The sequence below is a fragment of the Neodiprion virginianus genome, chromosome 4 (genome assembly GCF_021901495.1).
Source record: "Neodiprion virginianus isolate iyNeoVirg1 chromosome 4, iyNeoVirg1.1, whole genome shotgun sequence".
NCBI lineage: Eukaryota > Metazoa > Arthropoda > Insecta > Hymenoptera > Diprionidae > Neodiprion > Neodiprion virginianus.
Genome location: NC_060880.1, coordinates 6,378,138 through 6,394,130, shown reverse-complemented (window position 1 = coordinate 6,394,130; position 15,993 = coordinate 6,378,138). Strand labels below are relative to the sequence as shown.

Here is a 15,993-nt window from a genome sequence, read left to right as displayed (position 1 = left end):
GAGGTGGTCGGACGTGGTTAGGGGTGGTTGCGGCTGATCGAGGTGGACGAGGAGGAGCAGGACAAGGAGGACGAGGAGAACAAGGTGGACGAGGAGGACGAGGACTTCTGCACGGTGAATAAAACACTTTTATAATATTTAATGGCAATTGTATTTATATTTTATCTAAAAATTTTGACACTTGGCATGTTTTTAATGAATTATTTCAGATCGTTATTCGCGCAAGCCTAAATTCAGTAGCTATCAATGCACTAACAAAATTTCTTTCATTTTTTATAATTTTTTCAATCTTCTTAGTATAACGTGTCAATAAAAAAATTATATTAATCCTTACACAATATTTTTGATGTGTTCTTGTACTGAAAATATTTATTACTATTCCAGGTATAACCCGAGGTGGTTATCAGTGGTTGTTGGAGGTTTTTGGTGATGGTTGGGTGTGTTCGGAGGTGGACGAGGAGGAGAACGAGAAATACGAGGAGAGCAAGATGGACGAGGATGACTAGGATTTGTGTACTGTGAGTATAACATTCCAAAGTATTGAATAGAGTAGAAGTGGGAGCAGAATCAGAAGTAGGAGTAGGAGTAGAAATAGGAGTAGGATCAGGAGTAGGAGTAGAATTAGGAGTAGGATCAGGAGTAGGAATAGGATCAAGAGTAGGGTCAGAACTAGGAGTAGAATTAGAAGTTGGAGTGGGAGTACAGGAGTTGGAGTAGAAAGTGGGGGTTGGGGACAAGGGACAGAAAATTAATTTTTCGCGCAAGCACAAATTCAGTAGCTATAAATGCGGTAATGAAATTTATTAAATTATTAATTAATTAACGAATTATATTAATCCTTACACTATATTTTTGTTGTGATCTTACACTAAAAATATTTATTACTATTCAAGGTATAACCCGAGGTGGTTATCGGTGGTTGTTGGCGGTGGTCGGAGGTGGACAAGGAGGAGGGCGAGGAAGACGTGGAGAACAAGGTTGACGAAGAGGACGAGGATTTGTGCTAGGTGAGTTTTAACATTTTAATGATATTTGATGATAATTGCAATTATATTTCAATAAAATTTTTTATTTTATCTAAAATTTTTCAAACTTGTCATGTTTACAATAAATTATTTCAATTCATTTTTTGCGCAAGCAGAAATTCAGTAGCTATTAATGCGCTAATAAAATTTATTATAATATTAGTTATTTAATTGATTATAGTAATACTTACACAATATTTTTGATATGTTCTTATATTGAAAATATTTATTACTATTCCAGATATAACCCGAGGTGGATTAGCAGCATCCTGAAAATGATGGTGACGCCCACGGGTGACGCCTGTTCGATATCAGCTGCTGACAAAAATGTGTGGCGGGTAATCTAACATGAGGGTTTGACTTTTGGGCCGCACAGATAGTGAATTTTTTGGCATGTGTGATTGAAAATGATTAATAAATTTATCAGTCTGTAGGTTTGAAACAAAATTTCATGCCATCAATTTAATTATCTAGATTTGCAAGGGTAAATAGTGTTTGCGTACGAATTCTACAACCATCCATCGGGTGTCAGTATGGAACGTAACTTGTATAATACAGTGAACTGCAATATATTACAGTCGAGATCACATAGCAATGCAAAAGAATGATTAAATATTGAATAATAAATCTGAATATTAAGTCAGAAAAAAAAGTGCAACGAATATCATCTCATGCTAAAAATGAGGGATATTGTGAAATACAGTGATTATCGTAAATTGGAGGTATTGCTTAAGTAATGGCCTGCATGCAGGTGTAATGCTCTTTCGCAGAACATAACATGAATGATACTCTATCATTAGTACTTGATGCAACCTGGATTAAAATGAATAAATGATTGAAAATTTGCTCGTCTTTCTTTGGATTTATTTCCCACAGATTTTGACGGCCTTTTCGAATTTCTTTAGGGTCCAATTCGTCGACAAAGTATCGTTCGAAAAAATGACGAAACGGAAAGTTTTTGGCTCCAGATTCGCGAAAAAAAGATGGAAATTTGCCTCGTTGAAATTTTTCAGCCTGAAATTTGCCGATTTTGAGAGATGATAGAATTGGTTTGTGGATACCCTACGTCGATGTGATCTTGCGGGAGATGTCAATTGCGTATAGCCTGAAGCCGCGGAATGCAGCAGGCCAAAAGTTACGGCCAAGAATTGAAATATTTCCTTCGTAATTTCTCTCCTTTTGGTCCTACGCTATTTTTGGTACGTTTTCTGCTGTCACGGGGGTCTAATGGGTCAAAAAAAGGTAAGACAAATCGAATCTAAGACAGAAGATTTTTTGATCAAGAATCGTGAGAAACAGGAAGCCCCCTCGCATTTATGGCATGAATTTTCGCGATTTTGAAAACTGCAGGAATGAATTCTTTCATGCACTATTCCGAAGTAATTTTGCGAGAGAAATCGATTGGGCGCAATCCCAATTCGCTGCGAGGAAAAGATCACGAGTTACAGACAAAAAACCGGAACCCGTGTTGTTCACATTTTTCAGCTGGTGATCTTTTCGTCGTCATTTCTCTCCTGTTGGTCCCACGCCCTTTTCGCTGCGTTTTCTGAGTTCCTGGGTGTCCAATTAGTCAGGTAAGGGTCGCTTAAATCGAATCTGAGACCAAAAGTTTTTTGCCCAAAAAAAAAGTAAGGCTAACCCCTTTGTATTTTTGGCGAAAATTTTCGTGATTCCGAAAAGTGCTGGAATAAATTCTATCTGGCACTGTTCCGACGTAATTTTGCGAGAGAAATCGATTGGGCGCAGTCCCAATACGCTGCGATCAACGCATCAAAAGTTACAGCCTAAAAACAAGAACCTGAGTTTTCGGCATTTTTCAGCAGTTGGTTTTTCCTTCGTAATTTCTCTCCTGTTGATCCCACGCCCTTTTCGCTGCGTTTTCTAGGTTCCTGGGTGTCCAATTAGTCAGGTAAGGGTCATTTACATCGAATCTGAGACCAAAAGTTTTTTGCCCAAAAAAAAAGTAAGGCTAACCCCTTTGTATTTTTGGCGAAAATTTTCGTGATTCCGAAAAGTGCTGGAATAAATTCTATCTGGCACTATTCCGACGTGATTTTGCGAGAGAAATCGATTGAGCGCAGTCCCAATACGCTGCGATCAACGCATCTAAAGTTACAGCCAAAAAACGAGAACCTGAGTTTTCGGCATTTTTCAGCAGCTGGTTTTTCCTTCGTAATTTCTCTCCTGTTGATCCCACGCCCTTTTCGCTGCGTTTTCTAGGTTCCTGGGTGTCCAATTAGTCAGGTGAGGGTCATTTAAATCGAATCTGAGACCAAAAGTTTTTTGCCCAAAAAAAAAGTAAGGCTAACCCCTTTGTATTTTTGGCGAAAATTTTCGTGATTCCGAAAAGTGCTGGAATAAATTCTATCTGGCACTATTCCGACGTAATTTTGCAAGAGAAATCGATTGGGCGCAGTCCCAATACGCTGCGATCAACGCATCAAAAGTTACAGCCATAAAACGAGAACCTGAGTTTTCGGCATTTTCCAGCAGCTGGTTTTTCCTTCGTAATTTCTCTCCTGTTGATCCCACGCCCTTTTCGCTGCGTTTTCTGAGTTCCTGGGTGTCCAATTAGTCAGGTAAGGGTCATTTGAATCGAATCTGAGACCAAAAGTTTTTTGCCCAAAAAAAAAGTAAGGCTAACCCCTTTGTATTTTTGGCAAAAATTTTCGCGATTCCGAAAAGTGCTGGAATAAATTCTATCTGGCACTATTCCGACGTAATTTTGCAAGAGAAATCGATTGGGCGCAGTCCCAATACACTGCGATCAACGCATCAAAAGTTACAGCCAAAAAACGAGATCCTGAGTTTTCGGCATTTTTCAGCAGTTGGTTATTCCTTCGTAATTTCTCTGCTGTTGATCCCACGCCCTTTTCGCTACGTTTTCTGAGTTCCTGGGTGTCCAATTAGTCAGGTAAGGGTCATTTAAATCGAATCTGAGACCAAAAGTTTTTTGCCCAAAAAAAAAGTAAGGCTAACCCCTTTGTATATTTGGCGAAAATTTTCGTGATTCCGAAAAGTGCTGGAATAAATTCTATCTGGCACTATTCCGACGTAATTTTGCGAGAGAAATCGATTGGGCGCAGTCCCAATACGCTGCGATCAACGCATCTAAAGTTACAGCCAAAAAACGAGAACCTGAGTTTTCGGCATTTTTCAGCAGCTGGTTTTTCCTTCGTAATTTCTCTCCTGTTGATCCCACGCCCTTTCCGCTGCGTTTTCTGAGTTCCTGGGTGTCCGATTAGTCAGGTAAGGGTCATTTAAATCGAATCTGAGACCAAAAGTTTTTTGCCCAAAAAAAAAGTAAGGCTAACCCCTTTGTATTTTTGTCGAAAATTTTCGTGATTTCGAAAAGTGCTGGAATAAATTTTATCTGGCACTATTCCGACGTAATCTTGCGAGAGAAATCGATTGGGCGCAGTCCCAATACGCTGCGATCAACGCATCAAAAGTTACAGCCAAAAAACGAGAACCTGAGTTTTCGGCATTTTTCAGCAGTTGGTTTTTCCTTCGTAATTTCTCTGCTGTTGATCCCACGCCCTTTTCGCTGCGTTTTCTAGGTTCCTGGGTGTCCAATTAGTCAGGTGAGGGTCATTTAAATCGAATCTGAGACCAAAAGTTTTTTGCCCAAAAAAAAGTAAGGCTAACCCCTTTGTATTTTTGGCGAAAATTTTCGTGATTCCGTAAAGTGCTGGAATAAATTCTATCTGGCACTATTCCGACGTAATTTTGCAAGAGAAATCGATTGGGCGCAGTCCCAATACGCTGCGATCAACGCATCTAAAGTTACAGCCAAAAAACGAGAACCTGAGTTTTCGGCATTTTTCAGCAGTTGGTTTTTCCTTCGTAATTTCTCTGCTGTTGATCCCACGCCCTTTTCGCTGCGTCTTCTATGTTCCTGGGTGTCCAATTAGTCAGGTGAGGGTCATTTAAATCGAATCTGAGACCAAAAGTTTTTTGCCCAAAAAAAAAGTAAGGCTAACCCCTTTGTATTTTTGGCGAAAATTTTCGTGATTCCGAAAAGTGCTGGAATAAATTCTATCTGGCACTATTCCGACGTAATTTTGCAAGAGAAATCGATTGGGCGCAGTCCCAATACGCTGCGATCAACGCATCTAAAGTTACAGCCAAAAAACGAGAACCTGAGTTTTCGGCATTTTTCAGCAGCTGGTTTTTCCTTCGTAATTTCTCTCCTGTTGATCCCACGCCCTTTTCGCTGCGTTTTCTAGGTTCCTGGGTGTCCAATTAGTCAGGTAAGAGTCATTCAAATCGAATCTGAGACCAAAAGTTTTTTGCCCAAAAAAAAAGTAAGGCTAACCCCTTTGTATTTTTGTCGAAAATTTTCGTGATTCCGAAAAGTGCTGGAATAAATTCTATCTGGCACTATTCCGACGTAATTTTGCGAGAGAAATCGATTGGGCGCAGTCCCAATACGCTGCGATCAACGCATCAAAAGTTACAGCCAAAAAACGAGAACCTGAGTTTTCGGCATTTTTCAGCAGTTGGTTTTTCCTTCGTAATTTCTCTGCTGTTGATCCCACGCCCTTTTCGCTGCGTCTTCTATGTTCCTGGGTGTCCAATTAGTCAGGTGAGGGTCATTTAAATCGAATCTGAGACCAAAAGTTTTTTGCCCAAAAAAAAAGTAAGGCTAACCCCTTTGTATTTTTGGCGAAAATTTTCGTGATTCCGAAAAGTGCTGGAATAAATTCTATCTGGCACTATTCCGACGTAATTTTGCAAGAGAAATCGATTGGGCGCAGTCCCAATACGCTGCGATCAACGCATCTAAAGTTACAGCCAAAAAACGAGAACCTGAGTTTTCGGCATTTTTCAGCAGCTGGTTTTTCCTTCGTAATTTCTCTCCTGTTGATCCCACGCCCTTTCCGCTGCGTTTTCTGAGTTCCTGGGTGTCCAATTAGTCAGGTAAGGGTCATTTAAATCGAATCTGAGACCAAAAGTTTTTTGCCCAAAAAAATAGTAAGGCTAACCCCTTTGTATTTTTGTCGAAAATTTTCGTGATTTCGAAAAGTGCTGGAATAAATTTTATCTGGCACTATTCCGACGTAATCTTGCGAGAGAAATCGATTGGGCGCAGTCCCAATACGCTGCGATCAACGCATCAAAAGTTACAGCCAAAAAACGAGAACCTGAGTTTTCGGCATTTTTCAGCAGTTGGTTTTTCCTTCGTAATTTCTCTGCTGTTGATCCCACGCCCTTTTCGCTGCGTTTTCTAGGTTCCTGGGTGTCCAATTAGTCAGGTGAGGGTCATTTAAATCGAATCTGAGACCAAAAGTTTTTTGCCCAAAAAAAAAGTAAGGCTAACCCCTTTGTATTTTTGGCGAAAATTTTCGTGATTCCGAAAAGTGCTGGAATAAATTCTATCTGGCACTATTCCGACGTAATTTTGCAAGAGAAATCGATTGGGCGCAGTCCCAATACGCTGCGATCAACGCATCTAAAGTTACAGCCAAAAAACGAGAACCTGAGTTTTCGGCATTTTTCAGCAGCTGGTTTTTCCTTCGTAATTTCTCTCCTGTTGATCCCACGCCCTTTCCGCTGCGTTTTCTGAGTTCCTGGGTGTCCAATTAGTCAGGTAAGGGTCATTTAAATCGAATCTGAGACCAAAAGTTTTTTGCCCAAAAAAAAAGTAAGGCTAACCCTTTTGTATTTTTGTCGAAAATTTTCGTGATTTCAAAAAGTGCTGGAATAAATTCTATCTGGCACTATTCCGACGTAATCTTGCGAGAGAAATCGATTGGGCGCAGTCCCAATACGCTGCGATCAACGCATCAAAAGTTACAGCCAAAAAACGAGAACCTGAGTTTTCGGCATTTTTCAGCAGTTGGTTTTTCCTTCGTAATTTCTCTGCTGTTGATCCCACGCCCTTTTCGCTGCGTTTTCTAGGTTCCTGGGTGTCCAATTAGTCAGGTGAGGGTCATTTAAATCGAATCTGAGACCAAAAGTTTTTTGCCCAAAAAAAAAGTAAGGCTAACCCCTTTGTATTTTTGGCGAAAATTTTCGTGATTCCGAAAAGTGCTGGAATAAATTCTATCTGGCACTATTCCGACGTAATTTTGCAAGAGAAATCGATTGGGCGCAGTCCCAATACGCTGCGATCAACGCATCAAAAGTTACAGCCAAAAAACGAGATCCTGAGTTTTCGGCATTCTTCAGCAGTTGGTTTTTCCCTCGTAATTTCTCTGCTGTTGATCCCACGCCCTTTTCGCTGCGTTTTCTAGGTTCCTGGGTGTCCAATTAGTCAGGTAAGGGTCATTTAAATCGAATCTGAGACCAAAAGTTTTTTGCCCAAAAAAAAAGTAAGGCTAACCCCTTTGTATTTTTGGCGAAAATTTTCGTGATTCCGAAAAGTGCTGGAATAAATTCTATCTGGCACTATTCCGACGTAATTTTGCGAGAGAAATCGATTGGGCGCAGTCCCAATACGCTGCGATCAACGCATCTAAAGTTACAGCCAAAAAATGAGAACCTGAGTTTTCGGCATTTTTCAGCAGCTGGTTTTTCCTTCGTAATTTCTCTCCTGTTGATCCCACGCCCTTTCCGCTGCGTTTTCTGAGTTCCAGGGTGTCCAATTAGTCAGGTAAGGGTCATTTAAATCGAATCTGAGACCAAAAGTTTTTTGCCCAAAAAAAAAGTAAGGCTAACCCCTTTGTATTTTTGGCAAAAATTTTCGCGATTCCGAAAAGTGCTGGAATAAATTCTATCTGGCACTATTCCGACGTAATTTTGCAAGAGAAATCGATTGGGCGCAGTCCCAATACGCTGCGATCAACGCATCAAAAGTTACAGCCAAAAAACGAGATCCTGAGTTTTTGGCATTTTTCAGCAGTTGGTTTTTCCTTCGTAATTTCTCTGCTGTTGATCCCACGCCCTTTTCGCTGCGTTTTCTAGGTTCCTGGGTGTCCAATTAGTCAGGTGAGGGTCATTTAAATCGAATCTGAGACCAAAAGTTTTTTGCCCAAAAAAAAAGTAAGGCTAACCCCTTTGTATTTTTGGCGAAAATTTTCGTGATTCCGAAAAGTGCTGGAATAAATTCTATCTGGCACTATTCCGACGTAATTTTGCAAGAGAAATCGATTGGGCGCAGTCCCAATACGCTGCGATCAACGCATCAAAAGTTACAGCCAAAAAACGAGAACCAGAGTTTTCGGCATTTTTCAGCAGCTGGTTTTTCCTTCGTAATTTCTCTCCTGTTGATCCCACGCCCTTTTCGCTGCGTTTTCTGAGTTCCTGGGTGTCCAATTAGTCAGGTAAGGGTCATTTAAATCGAATCTGAGACCAAAAGTTTTTTGCCCAAAAAAAAAGTAAGGCTAACCCCTTTGTATTTTTGGCAAAAATTTTCGCGATTTTGAAAAGTGCTGGAATAAATTCTATCTGGCACTATTCCGACGTAATTTTGCAAGAGAAATCGATTGGGCGCAGTCCCAATACGCTGCGATCAACGCATCAAAAGTTACAGCCAAAAAACGAGATCCTGAGTTTTCGGCATTTTTCAGCAGTTGGTTATTCCTTCGTAATTTCTCTGCTGTTGATCCCACGCCCTTTTCGCTGCGTTTTCTGAGTTCCTGGGTGTCCAGTTAGTCAGGTAAGGGTCATTTGAATCGAATCTGAGACCAAAAGTTTTTTGCCCAAAAAAAAAGTAAGGCTAACCCCTTTGTATTTTTGGCGAAAATTTTCGTGATTCCGAAAAGTGCTGGAATAAATTCTATCTAGCACTATTCCTACGTAATTTTGCAAGAGAAATCGATTGGGCGCAGTCCCAATACGCTGCGATCAACGCATCAAAAGTTACAGCCAAAAAACGAGATCCTGAGTTTTCGGCATTTTTCAGCAGTTGGTTTTTCCTTCGTAATTTCTCTGCTGTTGACCCCACGCCCTTTTCGCTGCGTTTTCTAGGTTCCTGGGTGTTCAATTAGTCAGGTAAGAGTCATTTAAATCGAATCTGAGACCAAAAGTTTTTTGCCCAAAAAAAAAGTAAGGCTAACCCCTTTGTATTTTTGGCGAAAATTTTCGTGATTCCGAAAAGTGCTGGAATAAATTCTATCTGGCACTATTCCGACGTAATTTTGCGAGAGAAATCGATTGGGCGCAGTCCCAATACGCTGCGATCAACGCATCTAAAGTTACAGCCAAAAAACGAGAACCTGAGTTTTCGGCATTTTTCAGCAGCTGGTTTTTCCTTCGTAATTTCTCTCCTGTTGATCCCACGCCCTTTCCGCTGCGTTTTCTGAGTTCCTGGGTGTCCAATTAGTCAGGTAAGGGTCATTTAAATCGAATCTGAGACCAAAAGTTTTTTGCCCAAAAAAAAAGTAAGGCTAACCCCTTTGTATTTTTGGCAAAAATTTTCGCGATTCCGAAAAGTGCTGAAATAAATTCTATCTGGCACTATTCCGACGTAATTTTGCAAGAGAAATCGATTGGGCGCAGTCCCAATACGCTGCGATCAACGCATCAAAAGTTACAGCCAAAAAACGAGATCCTGAGTTTTCGGCATTTTTCAGCAGTTGGTTTTTCCTTCGTAATTTCTCTGCTGTTGACCCCACGCCCTTTTCGCTGCGTTTTCTAGGTTCCTGGGTGTCTAATTAGTCAGGTAAGAGTCATTTAAATCGAATCTGAGACCAAAAGTTTTTTGCCCAAAAAAAAAGTAAGGCTAACCCCTTTGTATTTTTGTCGAAAATTTTCGTGATTTCGAAAAGTGCTGGAATAAATTCTATCTGGCACTATTCCGACGTAATTTTGCGAGAGAAATCGATTGGGCGCAGTCCCAATACGCTGCGATCAACGCATCAAAAGTTACAGCCAAAAAACGAGAACCTGAGTTTTCGGCATTTTTCAGCAGTTGGTTTTTCCTTCGTAATTTCTCTGCTGTTGATCCCACGCCCTTTTCGCTGCGTTTTCTAGGTTCCTGGGTGTCCAATTAGTCAGGTAAGGGTCATTTAAATCGAATCTGAGACCAAAAGTTTTTTGCCCAAAAAAAAAGTAAGGCTAACCCCTTTGTATTTTTGGCGAAAATTTTCGTGATTCCGAAAAGTGCTGGAATAAATTCTATCTGGCACTATTCCGACGTAATTTTGCGGGAGAAATCGATTGGGCGCAGTCCCAATACGCTGCGATCAACGCATCAAAAGTTACAGCCAAAAAACGAGATCCTGAGTTTTTGGCATTTTTCAGCAGTTGGTTTTTCCTTCGTAATTTCTCTGCTGTTGATCCCACGCCCTTTTCGCTGCGTTTTCTAGGTTCCTGGGTGTCCAATTAGTCAGGTGAGGGTCATTTAAATCGAATCTGAGGCCAAAAGTTTTTTGCCCAAAAAAAAAGTAAGGCTAACCCCTTTGTATTTTTGGCGAAAATTTTCGTGATTCCGAAAAGTGCTGGAATAAATTCTATCTGGCACTATTCCGACGTAATTTTGCGAGAGAAATCGATTGGGCGCAGTCCCAATACGCTGCGATCAACGCATCAAAAGTTACAGCCAAAAAACGAGATCCTGAGTTTTCGGCATTTTTCAGCAGTTGGTTATTCCTTCGTAATTTCTCTGCTGTTGATCCCACGCCCTTTTCGCTGCGTTTTCTGAGTTCCTGGGTGTCCAGTTAGTCAGGTAAGGGTCATTTGAATCGAATCTGAGACCAAAAGTTTTTTGCCCAAAAAAAAAGTAAGGCTAACCCCTTTGTATTTTTGGCGAAAATTTTCGTGATTCCGAAAAGTGATGGGATAAATTCTATCTGGCACTATTCCGACGTAATTTTGCGAGAGAAATCGATTGGGCGCAGTTCCAATACGCTGCGATCAACGCATCAGAAGTTACAGCCAAAAAACGAGAACCTGAGTTTTCGGCATTTTTCAGCAGCCGGTTGTTACGTGGGGGCGAGGGTGTACCGAGCGTTGGTAGTTGATGATTAATTGAATAATCTAGCTCCCACGTAACGACAATGAATAATAATTAACACTAAGAAAAGACCTACCTTTCGATAAGCCGGTATTTTGTAGGATCGTGCTGCTATAGTCCTTTACAGGTCTGTGAGGTTTGTTTAAATGGTTGAGGCAATTACAATAATAAAAATAGGAAGAAGGTCGTTCAAAATAAATGATTAATATAATTTGACTGGTAAAAGATGAAGTACATTCTATTTCGATTTGATTATTGAAATGTTTGGTAACAATCAATGGTGATAAATATATATATATGAGCCGAAAATAACAATTTATAAAGTCTTCAAGTTTATAAAAATCATGTGTTATACTATTCTAGAGGATATTATTATTTGATACCAAGAACATCCACTCTGAACGATGGTTATAACTAGCTGGTCGTGATTTTTGTATTGTATCTCTCTTTTCAGATTATCTTAAATCGATTATATATATATAATTGTTAAGTCTTATTCGTTAATTCTTGGAAACAATAAGTACGAATTAATTGGGGGTAGTGAAGCTAGCCACCAATTCTTGACTTGGTTTTTGTGAATTTACTGAAGTAGTTTTTGATTATCAAGGTGAAACAAGAATTCGTCGAATTTCGAAGATTAACACTCGGATTGACTTAGCTCTTTGGTGAATCGGTCGACGAGATTGAAAGCCGTCGGATCGTGTCGGTCTGCGTCGGTAGAATGCTGGACCAGGGGCCTCACCTCAAATTTGGACGAGTTGATCAATCGAATGATGTTGAACGTTGGTCACTTAGTCTTTGTGAATTTAGAATGATATCTTGTTATCGAAAGTTTGAAAGTGTCTGTTTTCTGATTTTGATGATAAGTTAAAATTGATTGGAACGATTATTTATTAAAAATGATAGTGTAACTATTATTATTTTTACTTAAGATTACCTGATTCGCTTGAATCAGGGCCGAACTCAATTTTAACTAAGGAAAATGGAATATCATAAAAATGTCTATTCGCGAAATGACGAGATTTAGTAAAGAACAGAAAAGAGGGAAATGTAGAAGATAGTGAGTCCTTTGCAATTAACAGATTAACTGAATGCTCGAATTTGACGAATTAGCGCGAGACTTTAGGCCGGTCACAATTAAGATTTTCCAAACGCTACTCTTGCTCGAGAGGGCTAATCCGGGTTTACGTCCACGCACTTCGCGACTTGACAGACGAAAGACGCGGCTTCTTGGGCCCGAGGGTCCAAGGAGCTGCAGTTGTAATTAGTTACAACGGTAATTAGCCAATGAGGTGCGAGAGCGACCTCCTGGTGCCCAAATCCACATGGTCAGCGTTACTTCTCGCTCTTCGACGGTGTTCCGACGATTCTCAATCTCGTCGGTGACACATTGAAAATATGAACAAAAGATATTTGCATGCAATGTTCACACATTCATTCATACATTCCAATGAGTAATCTATTTTAATTTGATGGTTCTGAAGGTAGTGGTTTATCCTAGTTATTGATTATAATTTTAATTTAAAAAGAGGGATATTTCCAGGCTGAGCGCTACTGATACTAACTCAGCAGTCTCTCATCTCAGTTCTTGGTACCAGTTATAAGAAACAATTTTGAACCTTATACTAGGGATCATTGTTGGTCTCTACGTGACTTTTGCCAGGAGGGGTGGAACTCGCCGTTATTAGAATATGAGATTTTGATGAAATGATATCTGTGCATTGAAGAAATTAAAGCAATGAAATGAAATGGAATTTTGAAAAAGTTACGCCAAGGCGGTACGTCGGGGCGTAACAGGTTTTTCCTTCGTAATTTCTCTCCTGTTGATCCCACGCCCTTTTCGCTGCGTTTTCTGAGTTCCTGGGTGTCCAATTAGTCAGGTAAGGGTCATTTGAATCGAATCTGAGACCAAAAGTTTTATGCCCAAAAAAAAAGTAAGGCTAACCCCTTTGTATTTTAGGCGAAAATTTTCGCGATTTTGAAAAGTGCTGGAATAAATTCTATTTGGCACTATACCGACGTAATTTTGCCGGAGAAAACGATTGAGCGCAGTCCCAATCCGCTGCGAGCAACGAATGAAAAGTTACGGCCAGAAAACGAGAACCTGAAATTTCGACATTTTTCAGCAGCTGGTTTTTCCTTCGTAATTTCTCTCCTGTTGATCCCACGCCCTTTTCGCTGCGTTTTCTGAGTTTCTGGGTGTCCAATTATTCAGGTAAGGGTCATTTAAATCGAATCCGAGACCAAAAGTTTTTCGCCCACAAAAACAGCAAGGCTAACCCCTTTGTATTTTTGGCGAAAAATTTAAAGATTTCGAAAATTGCTGGAATAAATTCTTTCATGCACTATTCCGACGTAATTTTGCGAGAGGAATCGGTTGGGCGCAGTCACAATGCGCTGCGAGCAACGGATCGGAAGTTACAGCCAACAAACTAGATCCTGTGTCCTTGATATTTCACAGCCGGTGCTCTTTCCTTCGTACTTCCTCTGCTGTTGGTTCCACGCTTCTTTCGCTGCGGTCCCTGAGTTCTTGGGGATCCAATTAGTCAGCAAATGGTCGATTATCTGCCTACTCCTACGTCTTTAGCCACGTACTATGACCGCTAACCACCTTCGACCACCTCCAACCAATCTAACCACCTCCAGCGACCACCGCTAACCACCTCGGGTTATACCTGGAAAAGTAATAATTATCATTAGTATAAGAACACATTAATAATATTGTTCGAGGATTAATATAACTAATTCATGAATCAGTTATACGATAAATTACATCAGCACATTCATGGCTACTGAATTTATGCTTGCGCGAAAAACGAATAGAAACAAGTTATCGTAAACATGACAAGTGTGAAAAATTTTGAATAAAACATACTGATAGGTGTTATTAAATAGTATAACAATGTTAAACTCACCAAGCACAAATCCTCAACCTACTCGTCCACCTTGTTTTCTTCGTCTTTCTCTTTCTCCTCCTCGTCCACCTTCGACCACCTCCAACCACCGCCAACCTCCTTGGATTATACCTTGAATAGTAATAAATATCATCAGTATAAGAATACATCAAAAATATCGTGTAAGGATAAATATAATTAATTAATTAATTAACGATATATCAAGATTCATTAGCGTATTTATAGTTACTGAATTTGTGCTTGCGCAAAAATGAATTGATAGAGCAGAACCCACCTACGCTCTCAGGCCCACCTGGGCCCACTTGCCCTTCGAAAATATAAGTTTACTCAGGGGTATCCGTCTTTATGTTCTTCAGTCAACGTGTAGGACTTTCATGCCTCGTATCCGAACATTACAAGTTTTTTTTTTGTGTAATCTTCGTACGTGACGTTTTGTGGAGATTCAGTTAAGTGACGAGTAGTATTAAAATGTATTGAACGTGATTTTGGAAATTCAAAATATAGATTAGATCGCGAGGAATACACTTTTTCTTCTGTTCCGTCGACCCCTTCTTGCTCGACTCGGAAAATTTATGAAACTTTTACATTTCTGGTAAAAATTCTTTTTCGGAAAGTTGAATGGCGCAGACGGAGGTCTGTCGGAGTAGCAAGTAGAAGTTGAAGTGGAAATGTCTGTAAGGAATAACACTCGCAATGCTTTCATGTTATTTTATTATCAAAGCGTAACAGTTATTCAACCAATAATGCATTCTCAAGGTTAACAGACTCGTATGTTACATCGAATATAAATAATACGTTATTCTTTTTATTGCAGCATACACTTCCGTCAACTAAATTGACTATTTCTATTATCTACACTAATCTATTCCAATACCTCCACTACAATGGAGAAACAATAACTGCTATATGATACTCACGTAACGTGTATCTATAATGCCAATATTTTATTATTAAAGGCTATGAGCAAATAACAATTATAACTTTACTAGCAAAAATCTACACGATATAATAATGTTGTTATCACTATGTAATATTGAACACACCTGTTCGTACATCAATATTTAGCCGGTAAAGGCGTGAGAATTTATGTGGTACGTATTCACAACGTATCTACAATAATTGTAAACAGTCACATCTTCGTCACGTAAGATTTGACAGCGCGATAAAGTCAGCTGATGTACCAATAATTCAATTTTCTGTTACGCATATAATAATTTGCCGCGTTATTTCGGTAAACAATTAAGCCACTAAAATATTACAGTACCGGAACTACTAGACAGATATATAAATTTTACAATACATACATTTTTAGAGATATACGATCACACTAATCTGGCTTCTGATATATCATGTAGTAATATAGGTACAAATACGTGAAGCTAGCTTGATTAGAGGTTTTTTTTTTTAAACCCATTATCTACCCGCTAATTGTCATACGGTGGAAATTGAATTGGAAGTGCAGCTAAGCGTTCTATCGATAGTTGTAATTGCGAAAATTCTGCAGTTTATACTGTCAGGGAATTTTGAGAAACAAGTCGTGGTTTGAAACGTTTTTTCTTCCTCTCTTATTTTTTGTATATGAAGGAAAATATTATACAATTTATTATTATGGTGATTTAAAAAGATAGTTAATTCCTCGTATGTGATTGATTGTGTACGAATTAGAAAAATGTTTGATCATTTTCGAGTAAAAATCTAATGCTTTCAAAGCATTAAAAGCCTGCACGATATTACAGAAGAAATATATGTATAGTGTCTTAGGTATATAATGTATAAGTACAGATATAGACAGATATAGAATATAATGTATACATGTATGATCATTGGTTATAGACAACTAGATTGGTCGGATTTCATCCAATGTAAACTTACACCGTAACGTTAACCTATTAAAATTAAAATTTATTATTTATCGCGGTGGATATAAAATATTTATTCATATTCACGTATCCGCTAATATGATCTAAATTTCTAGGGTCTCATATCCTCAGAACATTTAATCCTATTTCCAGTATTTCAAGGCTCCTTTCTCCGCGGGAGACTCACCAGTCTCAAGGGTGGGCCGTAGTTGGTTTCGACGCTGTCGCATGTATCTCGAATTATCCAAGTCCCCGTATCTAAATCGCAAAAATGGCATAAAAGCCCCGTTGTA

General features: G+C 39.4%; 1 long non-coding RNA gene across 1 annotated transcript; it reads left to right on the top strand.

Annotated features, from left to right (window-relative positions):
- The first annotated feature begins 74 nt into the window (after positions 1 to 74).
- LOC124301874 (uncharacterized) lies at positions 75 to 1,871 on the top strand. Its single transcript, XR_006907572.1, has 4 exons — positions 75 to 114; positions 385 to 518; positions 894 to 1,007; positions 1,267 to 1,871. It is a non-coding gene; the product is annotated as an uncharacterized LOC124301874 (long non-coding RNA).
- Positions 1,872 to 15,993: the final 14,122 nt, after the last annotated feature.